Genomic DNA, 19809 nt, shown 5'->3' on the forward strand with positions numbered 1-19809 from the left:
ATTAGGAGATGCAAGGAAGCACAGATGCTGGTTAACCAAAAATACACAAAGTGCTGGAATAACTCAGCAGGTCAGGCAGCATTTCTAGAGAACATAGATATATGACGTTTTGGGTTGGGACTCTGCCATTGTACCGCCCTGATTTTTGATTGATCTGATATTTTTCATTTGGTTGCAATATATATTAAACAAATCTACTCAATATTAAAATGTTGCTATTTATATAAAATTGATTAATATTCAAATATGATTTTCATTTTAATACTTTTTTTCGTATAGATATTCTTTAAATGTTTCCAATGAATAGTGGTTCCTGGTTCAGTTGGGAGTTTCTCGCTATTCAATGTGATACTCCTGTAGACGAGCAATAGACTAGACAAGTAATAAATTAGGATAATGGAAAGTTGAGGTTAAATATTTTCACCCAGATACTGGCGGGAGTTTGATTTAGAATACACGCATTATATTTAAAAAGTACCTGAATGAACACTTACTGTGCTGTGACCTTGATTGAGATCTGGGCAATGGGATGAGGCTGGATACCTCTTACAAGCAGCCGGCACTTACGTCGTGGGTCTAACGGCTCCCTCGGTGACTCTCAACTCCTACGATTCTATGATTACCTTTAGAATGGCGACATGGAGGAATTTCTTTATCCAGTGAATATGTGGAAATCATTGCCACAGACAGCTGTGGAGGTTAAGTCATTGGGTATTTTTAAGGTGGAGGTTGATAGGCTCTTGATGAATAAGGGTGTCAAAAGTTACAGGGAGAAGGCAGGAGAATGGGGGGTGAGAGGGAGAGATAGATCAGCCATGATTGAATGGCGGAGTAGACTCGATGGGCCGAATGGCATAATCCTGCTCCTACGTCCCATGATTATATGGAGAAAGCGCAGCAATTCGGCCACAGCCCAGCAAGTGGCGTATCCGCGCTAAATATCTTGTCTCTGTTGAAATATTGCAATTCTTTAGGGGGCCAAATGACAGCGGGGCCTAATGCTACCCTAGCGCCCCCGCAGCCTCGGAGGACCAGTGGGAGCGCTCGATACCTCTTTCCGACCGAGGTTCACCATTGACACATTAGCGCCCCCTGCAGGCTGGATGACCGCAAGGGTCCTGGGCTCAGACGCGCTGATGTCATTTGCTGGTGCGTGGCTTCAAAACTCGAGGCAGCGCCGTCAGTCTGGGAAATTGGAACAGGCGCAGTGGCGGCAGGTGCGTTGTTCGACCTGTGAGTGAGAACGATTTTTTTTTGCCGGAAGAGCTCACCTTTGCTTGACATTTGAAAAATACAGTCAGAAGAAGAACGCCCGATAAGGTGAGGAGAAAGAAAATCTAACATTAAAAAGTGTGTGATGTTGTGGAAATGTTGTGTCAAAAACTTGTTGGCCGGACCGAGCCACTGAAAAGGGTCAAATCGTCCTCTAGGCTTGCGGTTAAAATAAAACTAGACGAATTTTCTGCGTGTTTCTCAAGTATTCTACTATTTTGAGTGACTTATATAAAATATAAAGTTGCGCTTTGGTGTTGTTAAATGTAATGAACTGATATCTCATTATTTTTCTCTGTAGTATTATATTTGCATCTATTAATCCACTTGTTAAGGTGAGCTCCCCCGTGCCATCACATTCAGGTATTCAATATTTCTTCGTTTAATCTCAATTACTTCTTCTCGAGTGAGTCTATTCATTTTCGTGGAGTATTACCTCGGGACCAACTTTGGAAGGACTCGATGAGTAATAATTTCCAAATTAAAAGTAAAATCCAAAACGAATGTTAATGGATTCGTGAGGGGTGGCTGATGTTTATTCTCACTCTTTATTTTGCACTGATATTAAACTTCAAAATTACTCTTCTATGGCTCCATCGAATTACTGATACCTTGTGATTTGCTTTCCTGTATGTTTTATTTCTTGATAGTGCAAAGAGTTGTTAATAACTTGACATTTGTTGTCTCCATAATACTGAATTGTGATCTGCTATTGAGTTGTGTTTTGAGAAGTTGTTTACACCTTTTTAAATAAAATGTCGATCTAAAATGATATCTTCAGTTAAGAAGTTGCTGGTTGTAGCCTTTTATACTTATTACTGAAAGACACACTGAGTTAAGTCAGAGTTTCAAAAGTGTCTTTTTAATGTTAATTTATTTTCAGTGTAAGACCCATGCATGTACTGTTTCTACCTTTTGGTTGAGTGTCCCATCTTATCGTATGTTTTGTAGAGCTGCTCTGCGAGACCATTGTGGAATGAAAAATTTGCTTCAATTAAAATAACTGGAAGAATTAACAGAAAACTTGTAGAATTTACTGAGTACCTTGGGGGGAGGGAAATAGTTTTGGGGAAATGTGACTGTAATCAAATGACTTGTTAAATTGAGCAAATGGAATGAAACACTTCCTCATTGATGCCCCTTTTATTTGTTTGGGCGGGGAAGGAAAAAACTGGTTCAAAGAATCCTGAGATAAACACAATGCTGGAATAACTCAGCAGGTCAGGCAGCATCCCTGGAGAAAATGGTTAAGTGACATTTTGGGTTGTGATCTTTCGTCAGTCATAACAGATTGAGGGGGGAAAAAAAGATAGCAAGTTGATGTTCCCATTTGAGGAGATGGCTCTCAAGTCACTGAGTCAGTTGGTGTAATGGATTAACAGAAGGTTGGTTGTAGGAACACACTCTAGCTCCAATCTGATATTCCCCATGTAATGCCATTAATACTTTGTTTAAAAATAATACATTGTCCTTTTAATATCAATGAAAGGAAAATCTGGGAGGCTTGAATTAAAATATTTACTGTTGACTGGAAATTCCCTCCACCTTTTCCTGGTGAGTCAGAATTATGAATTGTGTACTTAAGGATGTATTATTGTGCCAGATGTTTGACTGCGATGCCAAGCTGCAATTTAACATATAAAACAAAATGTGGGCTTGTCGAATAGACTATTCAAGTGACCTCAGCCAATGGGTTCAAGCCATGCTCCAAGTTGGTACTTAAATGCTTGACGGAGGGGGTACTGAATAGTTCGGAATTGCTATCTGTTTACCATTTATACACTGGGATCTATCAATCTATTCAGATGGAGGGGGTGAAAAGACCCCAGAATTTCTGGTTAATGATCAGCTGAGTTCTGGCAAAATATTTCTCCCTCGGCCAGAATTTCCACACAGATTGAGCAAATGGAATGCTGTTCGGGTTGTACAAACCAGCGACCGCGGTTGCTTGTGAAACAATTATTAAGGTGCCTTGGATGCAAGGAGCAGTGTAAATGTAAGTTGGTCACTCCTTTTTGGATTGGAGTAAGAAATGAATACAGTGCATCAGGCGGTGTCTCACCGACTGATCCCCACTGTAAAATTGTCAGCTAAGGAGAGAACTGGATTTAACTTGGATTTTTCTGTCTCCCCTCGTCAAAGCCAGCTGACACTTCATCGTCTAGACAATGTGATGAGAAACTACAGTGTGAATCACCATCCATTGGGAGAAGAGGGTGGTAGTTGCGATTTATATGTAAAAGATACATAATGGTTTAAGTAATGGTTAGTGTGACAGCACAGCAAACTATGCTCAAATGGTTACGTTACTGTCCATGTAAGGTTTGATTTGTTGATCTGCCAAAGATTGTTCCATGATGTTGAGAAGTTGCTTTTTGTTTTGTGCTCATCAACAGCTGCTGTTCTCATTTTCCAGTTGTGCAACAAAGCTGCAAAACCAGCTTGCCTTTTTTTTTTAATGACTGTTAAGTTTTTAATCAAACTGACTTTCCCCTTCAACCTGACGTACAACTTTACATTTTTCCATCCTCTGACATGGCAATTATTTGGGAAGTACGGGGAATAATTTTTGTGCTTTGTACATGGTAGGCAGTGAAGCATGTGAAGTGTTTTTGGCACAAAGACTGTAATGAGATGTAATTTAGAAACCAGATTGTGGTGGGTGGGAACCACTGAAATTAAATTGCTGCGTTCTCACCATCTTCCTGTCTCCCCAGAATGTTTCCTTGCATTAACTCACCTGCAATTATCTGCCTTATTTAGTTTCAATTCCTTTGAAATGTCTCTATCTCTGTATCTGTCATCCAGGGAGCACTGCACCCTGGACTGGTGATGATACACGTGCTTCCTGATGGCTGTGGTTTTGTGCTCCTCATTTGAGACTGGGATTATTCAATGCACCTTCTTGTTATGTTGTTGCAGAATTGTTTTAATGAAGCATTTAAACTTTGGGTTCCTGTGACTGCCAGCTAGGGTGGATTGCAGTGGAGTTCCCCCCCCCCCCCCCCCCAAATAGGGTAGCGAGGTATAAACACTTGCTGGTTTGGGGATATAATAATAATGCATTTTATTTGCTGGCGCCTTTCTGGACACCCAAGGACACCTTACAGGACATAAAATCACAATACATTTATCAATATTAAAATCAAGTTGATTAAAAACAAAAAATACACAAAACATTTTAAGTCATTAAAATCAGGGTGAACATGGTGGAAGTTATGTCGGGTATGCTGATCTAAACAGGTGTGTTTTGAGTTGTGATTTGAATTGATCGATAGTGTCCAGGTGACGGATGGGAGGTGGGAGAGTGTTCCAGAGACGTGGGGCAGAGCAGCTGAAGGCTCTGGCACCCATGGTGCTGAGTCTAAATGTGGGGACAGTTAAAATTGCAGCTGAGGAGGAACGAAGTGACCGGGAAGGAGTGTATGGTAGCAGCAGGTCAGAGAGGTATTGGGGAGCAAGGTGGTGTAGGGCTCTGAAGGTCAGCAGTAAAATCTTGTAGTTAATCCGGTGGTGCACAGGGAGCCAGTGGAGCTGAGTGAGGATGGGTGTGATGTGGTCCGATGATCTGGCGCGGGTGATGATCCGGGCTGCAGAGTTCTGAATGCATTGGAGGCGATGAAGAAGTTTATTGGAGGTGCAAGTGAGGAGGGCGTTGCAGTAATCGATGCGGGATGTGACCAGAGCGTGGATGAGGACTTTTGTATTGTCTTTGGAGAGGGAGGGGCGGAGTCTGGAGATGTTGCGGAGATGAAAGTATGCAGAGCATGTGATATTGCTGATGTGGGGGCCAAAGGAAAGTGTACTGTCCAGAATGACGCCGAGACGTTTGACATGGGAGGAGGTGGGTATGGGTGAGCCATCAACTTGCCTTGTTTGCTTGCATGGGTGCACTTGCCATGTAATCAGATGGCACTGCTGTGTAATATAATTTTCCTGAGGGGAAAATATGCCATGTGTCTGATGTTATAGGGTCATGGATTGATACAGCACAGAAACAGGCCCTTCAGCCCAGCTTTTCCGTGCCTACCAAGATGCCCCATCTATGCAGGTCCCATATCCCTGTAATCCTCTCCTACCTGTCTATAGTACATCCTTAATTGCCTTCTCTGGCTGCTTGTTCCATATACCTACTGCCCACTGTGTGGAAAAAAATTAGCCCCTTGGGTTTCATATTATGTCTTTCCCCCCCCCCCCCCCCTCACCTTGAACCTCTAACTTCATAGATGTGGAAGAGTAATGCCACAGGAGATTTGTCCTGGGCAATTCAGAACATGTATATCTTCAACATGTGCAAATGCACCCACCCATCCACTATCTTTGCTTCTCTGATTTGTCTTCTGAGGTGTGCAAAGTGACCTGGCTTAAAGGCATTTTTCTCCCTCCTGCCCTGTAAGAGCTTTGTTTTAGTCCCTTGATCCGGCGTTTAGCATTTCTCTTGCTCTGCCTCACTTTGTGATGACGTAAGCCAATGGACTTTACCCAGTGTGAAGCAAGATGTCAGTCTCTGATGTTTGCTCCAACTTCAACCTGCGGTTGGCTGCATTTAGAAAGCACCTCTGGTTCCGTCAATGGGGAAACTACAATGAATCAAACAGCAGGAAAACCAGGATGTAGTTTTGTGTGTTTCCTTGTCCCTTTTTGTTCCTCTTTGCACTGGGAGAGGGTTTATTTTATTATCCTTTCCAGAAATGGATGAGATGCTCAGCTTGTAGTTGTGCGGTAAAGATCATGGCTCCTCGTGGAAGCAAACTCATTGAGAAGGCTGTTAAAAGTCCTGCTTGGAGTCAAAGGATCTTGCTAACAATATTACTGCAGTTGGTAGCAGCGCAGTAAAGGGAAATATCATCATAATCCCTGAATCACCAGCTTGTAAAACTGAAGAGGCTCAGAGTTCCTGGAATTCCCACTGCTTGGTTATCAGTTCCTGAGCACTCCGCATTTATTCAAGTTTCAAATTCTGAATACCAGGAATGTCTTAATGGGTGGGAACCAGAATAGCTGCAACTGTACTCTGGTAAATGATTTGACTTTAATTCAAAAGGTGACAGAAATTGTTTTGAAATGCAGAATGTAGGAGTGGTGGTAATACAGATTTGAAAGATTGGCATTGCTTAATATTTGCTTCCTCTTTTGCTCATTCCTTTCTTGGTTTAAGATTTGCCAGATAGATTACCCTGGTGAGTCATTCATGGGAGGGACAAGGTGTACCTTTTCAACAGAGGATTTGGGAAGAGGTTTGAGAGCTCTTTGATTCCTCGACAATTAAATTTGTCATCTCCGCAGCAGGTGTATAAATTGCCTTAAATGTTGCTGTGCTGAGGGAACGGCTTACTCCACATATGCTTCTCTAGTTGAGGTTGATGAATTAATTTTCAGTTTTGGTCATTTTAAAGAAAACATTTCTGATTGCTGCTTTGGGCCGTGAATTAACTTCCAAGTGTGAATGGGACAGTCCAGTTCTTGCCTCGGGCCACATTGCCTATGCACTTTGAAAGAGTTCTCCAATTAGTACTACTCTCACCACTCTTTCTTAATAGTGTATGTGTATGCTTTTAACACAAAGTTGGAAGAGGTGCTTCAAACCTGTGATCATGGCTGGTCTTCACTCTTCACTTCTGTGCCAGTTCCCTATAGCTTTCAATTGCCCAATCGTTCCACCTTGACTACTTAAGGCAGTTTATTCCACATGATGTAATTTTGTTTAGTTCAGAGATACAGTGTGGAAACGGGCCCTTTCGCCCACTGAGTGCACGCTGACCAGCGATCCCCGTACACAAAGGACAACGGACATTTATTGTCACATACACCAATTGGTGCAGTGAAATTTGAGTTACCATGCAGCACACAAATAAGATAAACCCAACACTTTAGAATTTAACATTAAACAAAAACCCCCCCCCCCCCCCCCCACACACAGCGGAATCAACGTTTCCCACTGAGGGAAGGCACCAAAGTTCAGTCCTCTTCCTCAGATCACCCGTGGTTGGGGCCTATTGAGGTCTCCGCAGTCGCAGCTACGGCCCGATGTTTCAGGCCCTCGAACGGAAGACCACTCTCAGCGGCCCGGAGCCTCCGAATAGGCCACTTCTTACTGGAGACCACGGCTTCCGAAGTCCACAGGCCGAGCTGGGCGGAGATTCATAGAAACGTAGAAACATAGAAAATAGGTGCAGGAGTAGGCCATTCGGCCCTTCAAGCCAACACCGCCATTCAATATGATCATGGCTGATCATCCAACTCGGTATCCTGTACCTGCCTTCTCTCCATACCCCTCATCCCTTTAGCCACAAGGGCCACATCTAACTCCCTCTTAAATATAGCCAATGAACTGGCCTCAACTACCTTCTGTGGCAGAGAATTCCACAGATTCACCACTCATGTGTGAAAAATGTTTTCCTCATCTCGGTCCTAAAAGATTTCCCTCTTATCCTTAAACTGTGACCCCTTGTTCTGGACTTCCCCAACATCGGGAACAATCTTCCTGCATCTAGCCTGTCTAACCCCTTAAGAATTTTGTAAGTTTCTATAAGATCCCCCCTCAATCTTCTAAATTCTAGCGAGTACAAACCAAGTCTATCCAGTCTTTCTTCATATGAAAGTCCTGACATCCCAGGAATCAGTCGGGTGAACCTTCTCTGTACTCCCTCTATGGCAAGAATGTCTTTCCTCAGATTAGGAGACCAAAACTGTACGCAATACTCCAGGTGTGGTCTCACCAAGACCCTGTACAACTGCAGTAGAACCTGGAAGCTGGAAGCTCCACAGACCACAGCTCCACCGTGTCAAAGTCGGCAGTCCCAGCACTCCGGAGCTCCAACACGGTGACCCCGGTAAGGCATCGCTCGCTCCGCGATGGAATCCAGTGCTGCGCTGCCGCTGCTGAAGCTGAGGGCGAGGCAGCATCTATGGAGCGAAGGAGTGCTTGTCCCACCTCCAGGTGGTAGGCCGCGAGGAGGGGGGGGGGGGGGGCGAAGATGCGGCTCGGAGAATAGTCGCATCCTCGACCAGGAAGTGACCAAGAAAACAGTTGTTCCCTCCCCCCACATAAAAAAGACTAAAACATCTTCAGAAACAAACTTTAAAACAGACTAAAACTAACAAAAAGAATGAAAGGACAGACAGCTGCAGGCTAGGCAGCCACACTCGATGGCACCACCACTCGTCACCACTAGTTCTATCCTATGGACTAGGTACAATTTACAGAAGCCAATTAACCTACAAACCTGCACATCTATGTGATGTGGGAGGAAACCCACATGATCACAGGGAAAACGTGCAAACCCCATACAGACAGCACTGAGCGTCGGGAATGAACCAGTTTCTGGCACTGTGTAGGGCAGCGACTCTACCACTGTGGCGGCCCTTGCTTCAGTGTAATTATTGGCTGACAGTGTTGGCAATGGGTTTGTTCATTCACATTGAGCAAATAGTTGTACAGCAGACAGTTAAAGAAAAGAGTAAATAGTCTGTAAAAGCAGAGTTAAATTTCAAAAAATGGATGAAATGTGCATAAAATCTTCTTCAGTTGCAGCACATTAGAAAGGAATTGTCCTATTATCTTCACTTTGGTCATCATAATGTGAAGCCTTTTTTTACAGAACAAATCTCGCCTCTTTTCCCCATCCCTCCCTGATTTTTTTTTTTTTTTTTGCCCATCGTCTTAAAATTTGACCTGGTTACTAACCAACCGCTAACCAAATGTTTAATGCAGATGCTGGAAAAATCGAAGGTAGACAAAAAAAGCTGGAGAAACTCAGCGGGTGAGGCAAAATCTATGGAGTGAAGGAATAGGCGACGTTTCTGGACGAGCCCTCAGACAAAGCTAGAGAAAAGTTTTTTGTTTAGTTCAGAGATACCGTGTTGAAACAGGCCCTTCGTTCCACTGAGTATACGATGAACAGCGACTGGAAACGTTGCCTATTCCTTCTCTCCATAGATGCTGCCTCACCCGCTGAGTTTCTCCAGCTTTATTGGCTCACCAAATGTTCTCTCTTTTCTCCTTCCAAATCCATTGCTGTTTGTGTGAAAACTATAAAGGCAGCTGACAAATGTAATAGCATGTGTTGATGTTGTGTAGGGACCTGGAATCTTTACATCTTGTCATGTGTTGCACATGTGTTGGCCTTACCACCAATACCCACATCACAAGAATGAGTAATAAAAGTCAAGTTGCAATTGTTCCTCCTGCAAAACTTGCTAAAACCATTCTTCAACCACCCCTTGTGTTCTTGGCAGTTTGATGAAGACCTTCTGGTTAAAGTCGCTGTGCTCTCTAAGTTTGTCGGTTGTGTCCACAATATAACCTTCCTCCAATACTACATTATAGACACAAACGGCAGATGCTGGTTTACATAAAAAGACACAAAGTGCTGGAGCAATTTAGTGGGTCAGGCAGCGTCTCTATTCTCCAGAGATGCTGCCTGACCCACTAAGTTACTCAGCGCTCCCATTATTGGTCACTTGTATTTCCCAAATGAATTGTTCCTTCACTACACTTTTTTTACTTTCAAATATTTAGAACATTCCATGTATCAACAGCAAAATGCAACAAGAAAAACTGCCCATGCTGCAAAACGAAAATAAAAGCAGAAAATGCTGGAAATACTCAGCAGGTCACATGTTCTGAATGTTCCTTTCACTCCAATTTGGGCACAATCTTTAAAATTAAAAGCTGGTGTATATGACCTGTAAAGCTTCTCCAGGAGGTTGAATCTACCCTGTAACTAGATGCTCTTTACTCAAATGGTTCACAAAACATGTGAATAATTTGGATAACGTTGCATATTCATGTCTTGTAGTACATGAAATATTCAGTGGTGAAACACTAGCGTGATGAAATAATTAAATTGGGCATGCTGGGAGGTTTAGGACATTTATTTATTGTTGAATTTAGTCACATAGTCATAGAGTGATAGTGTGGAAACTGACCCTTTGGCCCAACCTGCTCACACTGGCCAACATGTCCCAGCTACACTAGTCCCACCTGCCTGCGATTGGTCAATATCCCTCCAAACCTGTCCTATCCATGTACCTGTCCAACTGTTTCTGAAACGTTGGGATAGTCCCAGCCTCAACTACCTCCTCCAGCAGCTCGTTCCATACACCCACCACCTTTTGTGTGGATAAAGTTACCCCTCGGATTCCTATTTAATATTTTCCCCTTCACCTTGAACCTATGGTCCTTAATTCCCCTACTCTGGGCAAGAGACACTGTGCACCTAGCTAAGCTATTCCTCTCATGATTTTGTACACCTCTATAAGATCACCCCTCATCCTCCTGCGTGCAGGGAATAGAGACCCAGCCTACTCAACCTCTCCCTAAAGCTCGCACCCTCTAGTCCTGGCAACACCCTCTTGCAGTTGTTAAAATGTTATGTAGAAACAAGGAACTGCAGAGGCTGGTTAACAAAAGAGAACATGAAGTGCTGCAGTAACTGACTCGGCAGGTTGACCTGCACTTTGTGTATTGTTCAATGTTAATGTTTTATTTACTCGACACAGACGTGGTCAGTGGAAGTTTCTAATGGGATGGTGTCAAACACTTCATAGATTGGTGAAGCATTAAAAAGCAACATGATGGAGAGCTAAGTCCATCTCCTTGTGTGAAGAATAATCGGAGTCACAATAACTTGCAATGCATCCAAATCTGCTGCGCGAGCATGTGCCCAGGAGTCGACACTCCATGCATGGTAGTTGGTTTCTTTTGAAGCTGAAATCTGAGCCAACATATCTCAACCTGGTCATTTGTAGTGAGAGGCAAATATCTTTATTTAACAAAAGCTGCAATTGATACGAAAATGTTTTTCAAGTTCAATAATGTTTTTTTTGTTTGTTTATACGAGGGGTGTATCATTGAAGTACTAGTAATGCTCAAAATCCCCACGTTTATGTTTGGTGGGGTAGTGTGGATATAACCTGGAGTTGTGGTTGTATAGCACAGCAACAGGCCCCTCACTCCCCCCCCCCCCCCCCCCCCCCCCCCCCCCCCCCCCCCCCCCCCCCCCCATGTGGACCATTGTACTTGTCCACACAGGGGGGGTCCCATTTAGCTGCATCTGATGCATGCACTTCACTGCATGAAATATTTTCTGGTAGTTAGCAACAGCTCGCATTCTGGACCAAAGGGGAACTATTCCAAACTTGAGTTGTAGATTATTGTCCAGCTTTCCTTTTCCGAGTTTCCAGCCCCATTCTGTCACTAGGTACGTATTTGGTAAGCATGATGTTGGAGTCCTTGTGTTCGCAATCTTAAAATGGCACGTGGGACGTGAGCATCAGGGGAAGGAAGTAAATGACTGGGAATAAAGAGCAGGAGTAGCAGGCTTTTTAGTTTGACCTGTTCATTCACAGCACTGAGTACTCTTCTGAATGCATTTTGTGGTGTTTTAGTCTATAGCAGACTTTTTTGGGAGGAGATGGGTGAACAGGTAGCTTTGTTTCCTGGCTGATCAATTCCGCCTTCTCACTTCATTCGTACCTTTTTGCAGAGATATAGGATCATCTAATAACTGCAAAACTTCAATACCTTTGTTTGTAGTAGCATCACTACTCTACCAATTATATTTGGGGGTTTTTAAACAGTTGCCAAATACTTTAACTCCCCCTCCCATTCCCATACTGACCTTTCTGTTGTGGGCCTCCACTGTCAGAATGAGGCCCAATGATAATTGGAGGAACAGCACCTCTTATTTCACTTGGGCAGCTTGCAACCCAGCAGTATGAATATTGATTTTTCTAACTTCAAGTAACCCTTGCTTTCCCACTCTCTCTGTCCCTCTGTCCCTCCCCCACCCTAGTTTTCTGATTAGTTTTACTGTCCTGATTAATTGTACTGGTTTTTGACTGACTGTATGCCCCGTTGTCACCTTCCCCTCGGTTAATAATGTACCATTCTACATTTCCTTCAACTACGTCTGCTTTGATTTGTTGTTTTCACACCTTGCCCTTCCATATCTCTCGAATCCCTCTTAGTCTCTTAGTCTCAAGAAAAGTCTCGACCTGATATGTCTCCAGAGATGCTGCCTATCTTGCTGAGTTTGTCTATCTTCTGTGTTGACTGCAACTGTCTTTTGCATAACTCCTTTTTATATGAGCCTGAACTGTGAAGAATTCCCCCTTTTATAATTTCTCTTCTGTTAACACTCATTGTTCATACAAAGACTTGATCAATAAAGGCGTGCCTGAAAGGGAGAAGGTATCTAGAATGGAAATTTGTAAGTATGGATAACAAAATTTGCACAACTAATCAAACATGGATTTTATTACCTTAAAGCAAATTGCATTTATCGGCAACACCATGAAGTTTCCTAATTTGTTTGATACTGCCAGTAACCTGACATGAAAATTCAGCAACATGCGTACTAATTTTCTTTCTTAGCATCGGCTGACTCACCGTTTTACAGGATACTGCCTGCCACGCCTTTATCTCCTTGACTCAAACCTTCCACTGCAGCCCTGCCCATTCTATTCTCTGTAAATTTGAGGTAACCAAAAACACTTCCACCCTGTATCTTGACTTGCACTAAATTGCACCTGCCCTTCTTCCCTATGCTTGCTAAATTACACTGGCTCTCAGTTAAACAGTTTCAAAACTTCTCAGCCTTTCTTTCAAATCACACCAAAGTTTGTTTTTTTTCCTCTGCTTTCCTTGTCAGCCCTTAGATCTTTGTGCCTCCAATTTTACCCTCTTGATAAACTCATTCTATCATCCAAGGCCAATCATTTATCTGACAGGGAGCTAATCTCAGAGGCCTTCCACAAACTGTGCTCTTTCTTGAGTGTATGCACCCCTTCTTTAAACGTGCTTTTTGCATCTACCTGTCCGACCAAATCTCTGACCAACCCCATTTTAATGTCATGGAGTCACGCAGTGCAGTATTGGGTCCTTCAGCCACTGAGACTGTGCTGACTCATTTGCCCATTTAGTGGCCAATTAACCTATCAACTGTCGTGTCTTTGTGATGTGGGAGGAAACTCTGAGGGAGAACAAGCAGACAGCACCTGAGGACAGGATTGAACCCTGGTCTCGGGCACTTTGAAGCAGTGGTTCTTCACGGTGCTTCACTGGCTCTAATATCTTTTTGTCCTGCTGCTGCTAAATTCCTTTTGGCTTTCTTTAAGGATCCAATATAAATGCTTTTGTTGGGAATAGGAGGATTGCACGTCCTACCTAGTTCTTCCCCTCCCTCGGGTTTAAATCATATGTTGTCCCAGCTTGAATATAAAGCTTGGTGCTTGGGTTTATGAAAGCTGCTTTGCTCTGGAACAGTGCCTCCAAGTGAGCACCATCTTGAAATGGAAAGAAGGTTATCCAAAAAATTTAATTCCAGTTTCTTGACTATTTTATTTTTAAAAGTTGTCTCTTTAAAAAAATTTTTTTTTAAATTAATAATAATCTTTTGTCCTATTTGCTGTTCATGGTACAAGGCAGACAACACTGATCCATTTAAAGTGAGCTTAGGGTGGAGGCTTATCTTATGTAATATTCAGTTTTTGTTCTTGCCTATTAATATAGATGGAAGATTTTAATTTGGGCTTGCAGCTGGGTGTGGATTGCAACAAATGAAAATAGTGCCAGCTGTAGATTTTTTATAAAAGGAACTGTTGGCAAGGAATGATGGAAAGAAGGGAAATGTTGGAAATGTACTTTGAGTTGGTACAGAGGGGCTAGCTTTGCTGTCCTCCTACATAATTGTCTTTAGAGTTCGAACTGGGCACAAATGCGCATTTCCATATTTCTGCCCAACTGCCACATGGAAACCTTTGGGTCTGAGGTTTTTTTAATGAGCGAGATGTTGTCATGAAGCTTGAATAGCTTTATTTCTAATTAAAGAAGCATGGGGAGTTTTTCGAATGAAAATCACAGCACAATCTGATCCAAGATCAAATAAATAATTTTCATAGATGGATTGATTAATAGTTTGGTGGGGGCTTGTGTAATTGTGCTTTGCACCTCCACAGACAAGTGTGAGCGGTTATTTTTGGATGCTATTAATTTTCTTGCTTCTCCCTGCGTGTATGTGTATGTAGCACTTGGCATTATGTTTGAGAACACAAATTACATGTTTCTTTTGCAGAAAACCTGGCCCTAAATACAAGGGTTAAAAGCTGTTCCCAAAATGTGGCGGCAATTTGTGTACTGTGCAAAGATGCCCCAACCTTTCCGGTGGTTTGTGTCTGGAGACTATTCGCACTCAACTGAGATGGGACTTTCTTTACCTCGCATCACCACTCCCCAACCTCCATTAAAGTCATAGCCTACTTTCCAAAATCTTAGTCACCAAAAGTCTGTCTGATTTATGACAGTGAGTGCTGTTATGTCAATATGATACTGCTGCTTAAAAGGCACAGCTAAAATGAATTTGACATTTGAGATTTAACCAGTGTGGAAATATTGCCCTGAAGTCCTGCCTTTCACATTCTTTTACGGCCTGAAGTCCCACAACCTGAATAACCAGACGGTGGAGCTTTGTTCACCAGCATCAAATACTTGGAGGCTTCATTTTGATGCTTGAAATGGTTCTCAATCGCTGACTGGAGATCAGGGGGTGTTCTGTTCACACCCTGCTGAACTGGGATTGATCTTGGATGGGGTTTGTTTGGGTGGGGAGGGGGGGGGGTTGGCATTTTTCTCCTTGTTTGTAATGTTACAGTTTATGCTGGCAACAGTTCTGTGGCTCTAATCTCGCTCTGTGGCTAATTGACCTTTTACACAAATGGCAGTGCTGCCCATCAAAATCTCTCCCTTCATTGGTCACCACTGTCCGGATAATATTCTACTTGAGTTCTAGAGAATTAATTAACTAAAATTTAACTTTTATTCATGTTGCCACATAACAATTTTGACAATTTAAACTGTTACAACTTGAAGAAGCACTGATGTCCGTCACTGCTCAGTGGTTAATGCCCTCATCCCAATTGAAAGGTTGTGGGTTCAAGTCCTTCTATGGAGACTCAGACCCAAATCTGAGCTGACACCCCAGTGCAGTACTGAGAACACAAGCCCAATTTTTGTTTTTTCCCAGCTTGGCCAATCTATAATTGTATCTACAATTCTCCAGCCCTAGCAACATCCTCGTAAATCTCTGTGCCATCTTGAGTGAGGTTCAAAGCAGTTGTATTCAAATCTGGGACGAGGGAATTTTTTAGTGGATGTGTCACTCCTGGCTAGTTTCCTCTACACAGTAATATTGCTGGAAAAATAAGAAAAATCATTGATATTTGCTGCATTTTACTTGGACTTTTTCTTTCCCCCTTGTGCATCTTATAGCTGTTGTGAAATTTGTTGAAATTTAAAATGTTACTGGATTATTGTGTAAATAAAAAGCTGTGCTTCAAGTGTCACCAGCAGGTATCAAAAAATAATCCCAATTTTGAATTTGTGAATTTTTGAAGGGTCTGTAAATGTGGCAGTCGGTTTGTAGATTCTAGTCTCTGGGGCATTTACTTTTTCTTGAGTGAGTTTTTAGTTTAGGAGATGCAGCATGGAAACTGGCTGTTTGTCGCACCGAGTCCGCACCAACGATCGATCATCCATTCACAATAGTTCCATGCTATCCCCCTTTCTCATCCACTCCCGACACACTGGGGGCAATTTGCAGAGGTCAATTAACCTGCAAAACCGCACGTCATTGGGATGTGGGAGGAAACTGGAGCGGCTGCAGAGAATATGGAGACGACCAAATTCTGTTCATGCTGTGGTCTTGTTCCATTCCAGCTCAGTTGTTGGAGGCAAGTTGTAGTATTGCAGTGAGAAAGGCTGGTGTGATGACATAGCCTACTTAGAAACATAGAAAAATAGGTGCAGGAGTAGGTCATTCGGTCCTTCGAACCAGCACCGCCATTCAATATAATCATGGCTGATTGTCTAAAATCGTTCCTGCTTTTTCCCCATATCCCTTGATTCCTTTAGCTCCAAGAGCTAAATCTAACTCTCTCCAGAAAACATCCAGTGAATTTGCCTCCACTTCCTTTTGTGGCAGAGAATTCCACAGATTCACAACTCTCTGGGTAAAATCTTTGTCCTCATTTCAGTCTAAAATGGCCTACCACTTATTCTTAAACTCTGACCCCTGAATCTGGACTCTCCCAACATCGGGAACATTTTTCCTGCATCTATCCTGTCCAATCCTTTGCAACTTTACCCATCAAGGTTTGGCTCTGTGGTGGGATTCTGGCTTGCATGATTTGCTGTACATATTAACAACACTAGCCAAGCAGAGTCCAAGTATTTATTTATTTTTTCCCCCTGTCAATGAGATTTGGTAACACTCTGCTTTGAGTGAGTGTTTGATTTCTCTGGATGTTAATGTAGCCATATTCTGCTCCCATTTTCTTTTGAAGAAATTATGGCAACTTTTCTCAATGAAAGGGTAATTTCTACTTTGAGTAAAATGACTTTGCTGTGCAGTAAGGAGTTGGGGATGAGCTGTATGCTGAGCATTAGAAAGTGAAGAAATCGGGAACTGCTCAGCAAGTGCGGCAGAATCTGCAGATTTTCTTTTGTCCTCGATTTGCGATAAGTGGAGTATATCCGACATTTTCGGTTTTTATCATAAATACTTAATGTCGGTCTCTGATTCAGACTAAGCCACCTGCAAGTGCTTGTATGATTGTAATTTGGGAGGATTTGCATATTTCCTCACCGTGAATCAGAATTCCACTGTAAAGGTAGAACATAAAAAAAGTGCCGATGCTGATTTATACCAAAGATAGACATAAAGTCCTGGAGTAACTCAGCCGGTCAGGCAGCATCTCTGGAGGAAAAGAATAGGTGACATTTCTTCAGCCTGTGAAGAAGGGTCCTGACCTTGTGGAGTTTTTACGTTCTCCACGTGACCTGCATGGATTTTCTCTGGGTGCTCCAATTTCCACCCACACTCCAAAAAAGTACAGGTTTGTAGGTTAATTGGCTTCAGTAAAATAGTGTAATTGTCCCTAGTGTGTAGGATAGTGTTCGTGTGCGGGGATCGCTGGTCGGCGCGATGGTGTCGGGGGTTATGGGGAGAAGGCCTGTTTCCACGCTGTATCTCTAAACTAAACCTTAAATGTCACCTATCCTTTTTCTCCAAAGATGCTGCCTGACCTGCTGAGTTACTCCAGCACTTTGTATCAATCTTTCACTGTAAAGGTACTGATTTTGAAAGGGTATATGTGTGTGAATAAATGCATACTCAATATTTTTATTCAATTTATCCTTGAGTTATCAATGTAGTCTCTGGACCTCAGCCTCAACCTCGTCCTCTCTGTTTAGTGTTAGTTGAACTTCAAAGTAGTTTAAACTTGTGTTTTGTTTGGGCATTGTAGATGTATGTATCTGAGCTTCAATCTGAAAGTTGTAGGTTATTTTTGAAAAGCCTTTTGAACTTGGGGTGAGTACTTAGTTTTGTTTTGGATTGATATTTTGTGAGATCTATTTGAGTTCTGACTGCTTCTAAAAACTCTGTATTTCAGGCAGATTATAAATCCCAAAACAATGGTTCCATTAAAATAAGCTTTCCTGCAACAAGTTAGTATCACTTATCGAACCAAGCAGGCACACTATCTGTTGGTAACAAAGCCAGATTATTTGGTTATAAATAGCTGCAAAGTAACTCTTGTAGCTCACAAACAATGAGGCTCTGTCTTCTGCTATTTTAAACTTAAATTTCAATGCTTTTTTTGTTTTGCTCTAATCTGATGTTATTTGGAGATGTGCATTACTTAAACGCATATAACGTTGAGACCACTTCACTGGGAAATTGGTCGGGAGTCCATTGGTGCAGGGCATCTTTATGTGGTGATTTCCTTCGCTCCATAGATGCTGCTGCACCCGCTGAGTTTCTCCAGCATTTTTGTGAACCTTTCGATTTTCCAGCATCTTCAGTTCCTTCTTGAACATTTTATGTGGTGAGTGTTTGGTTTGGTTTGACAAAATTTGCCACACTGGATGCAAAAAAAAAAAATCTCTTTGGAATGGTCCCACTGCCACCTGCAGTCCAATGAGATGGGTATTAACAGTAAAACAAAGTGCTGGAGGAGCTCAGCGGGTCAGCCAGTATCTGTGGAGGGAATGGATAGGTAACATTTTGGGCTGCTGCCTGACCCGCTGAGTTGCTCCAGTGCTTTTAGTTTTGCTCAAGATTCCAGTTCCTTGTGTCTCTGTGGGCATCAAATGCTTGGCTTGATTGTATTCTTAGATCTTGCGAGGGCATGTGAATAGGCTCTCCAGTTCTGTACTTGCCAATGGATGTTGGGAGTATGGTAAAGTGAAGGGTCCCAAATGCTTTTTATTATTTAAGAAACTACTTTGTCAACTTGCCCTGCCACTCTTAATGAAGTGATACCCACTGATCTCTCTGTTCTAGTGCCCCCTTAGGAGTTTATATTGCCCTTAACTAAAGTTTCTCCATATTAAGTTTCAATTGCTACTTATCTGCCTGTGCTTCCAGCTTCTCTCCATCTCCTTGCTATCTTTCAAACATTTTGTGACATTTCCAAGTGGCGTGTCCTCTGCAAATTTGGAAACAGTACTTTAAAACTTCACGTACAAATCCTTAATAAATTAAGTTAGAGTTGGTCCAAGTGCTGACCCTTTTAGAAACTTCATTGCATACATTCCTCCTGTCTGAAAAATATATTTCACCGCTGTTATTTAAACAATTAATCACTTAACCATTTTTTCTCCATGCTGCTGAAGCTCCTCTATTTCATGGGCTTCATTCATGATGACAAGCCTTTTTATTTTTAAGTCCATGAACTGTGTTTACCTGATCAAAGGGTGGCAGAGTGATGCAGCGGGTAGAGCTGCTGCCTCACAGAATGAGAGACCTGCATTCTATCCAGACCTTGGATGATTTCTGTGTGGAGTTTGCATGTTCTCCCTGTGACTGCAGGGGCTTCCTCCCAGATCCCAAAGGTGGGTTTGTAGGTTAATTGGCCTCTAAATTTCCCCAAGTGTGTAGGGAGTGGATGCCAAAGCAGGATAACATAGAACTAGTGCGAGCGGGTGATCTATGGTTGGCATGATCTTGATGGGCATGGAATCTGTTTCAATGCTGTACCTCCAAACAAAAATATACAAACAAAAAACCCTCATCATCATCCAAAAAAAATACTGGATGAAGTTTAGCTTGGACCATCCATGCTGTTTTCTCTACTAAAGTCACATTTGTCCAAGTGACTGTTATTTCTTGCCACAAAGATTAAAGTAGGCTATAGTTAGTGGATTATCCCTACACATGGTGTAACATTTGCAGGCCTGTCCTTGGGTGCCACCCTTCAAACTACTGATTATGGTCAGGGCCTCTGCAATTTCCTCCTCCTCCTCTTGAGAAATCTTGGATAAATCGCATGTTATTTGTTTACTTTTAGTGCCACCAGCCTTCCTATACATCCTTGATCACTTTTTCAGTCAGTACAACACCTCTGTGTCCCTTTTGCAAATCCACCGCACGTATTGTTCTCATTTTGTACCTCGTGTCCTCTGCCTCCATGAGTAGATTTCTTTTTGGATCTTTGCTCAACCTTACTATTTTCCTTACACTTATTTTTCCT

General features: G+C 42.5%; 2 protein-coding genes across 4 annotated transcripts in view; one reads left to right on the plus strand and one right to left on the minus strand.

Annotated features, from left to right (window-relative positions):
• Positions 1-656, minus strand: part of csrnp2 (cysteine and serine rich nuclear protein 2) — a 62356-nt gene extending 61700 nt beyond the window's left edge. Inside the window, exon 1 of the mRNA XM_033015669.1 lies at positions 495-656. The gene's annotated coding sequence lies outside the window, so the exon portion shown is untranslated. The remainder of the gene's footprint in view (positions 1-494) is intronic.
• Positions 657-1170: 514 nt separating this feature from the next.
• lima1 (LIM domain and actin binding 1) overlaps positions 1171-19809 on the plus strand; it is a 78337-nt gene continuing 59698 nt past the window's right edge. For 2 of the 3 annotated variants that reach the window (XM_033015784.1, XM_033015786.1), the window contains exon 1: positions 1171-1320. The gene's annotated coding sequence lies outside the window, so the exon portion shown is untranslated. Of the gene's footprint in view, positions 1321-1613; positions 1636-19809 lie in introns of those variants that run through there. The other variant, XM_033015785.1, reaches the window with a different exon arrangement.

Source organism: Amblyraja radiata, chromosome 46 (genome assembly GCF_010909765.2).
Source record: "Amblyraja radiata isolate CabotCenter1 chromosome 46, sAmbRad1.1.pri, whole genome shotgun sequence".
NCBI lineage: Eukaryota > Metazoa > Chordata > Chondrichthyes > Rajiformes > Rajidae > Amblyraja > Amblyraja radiata.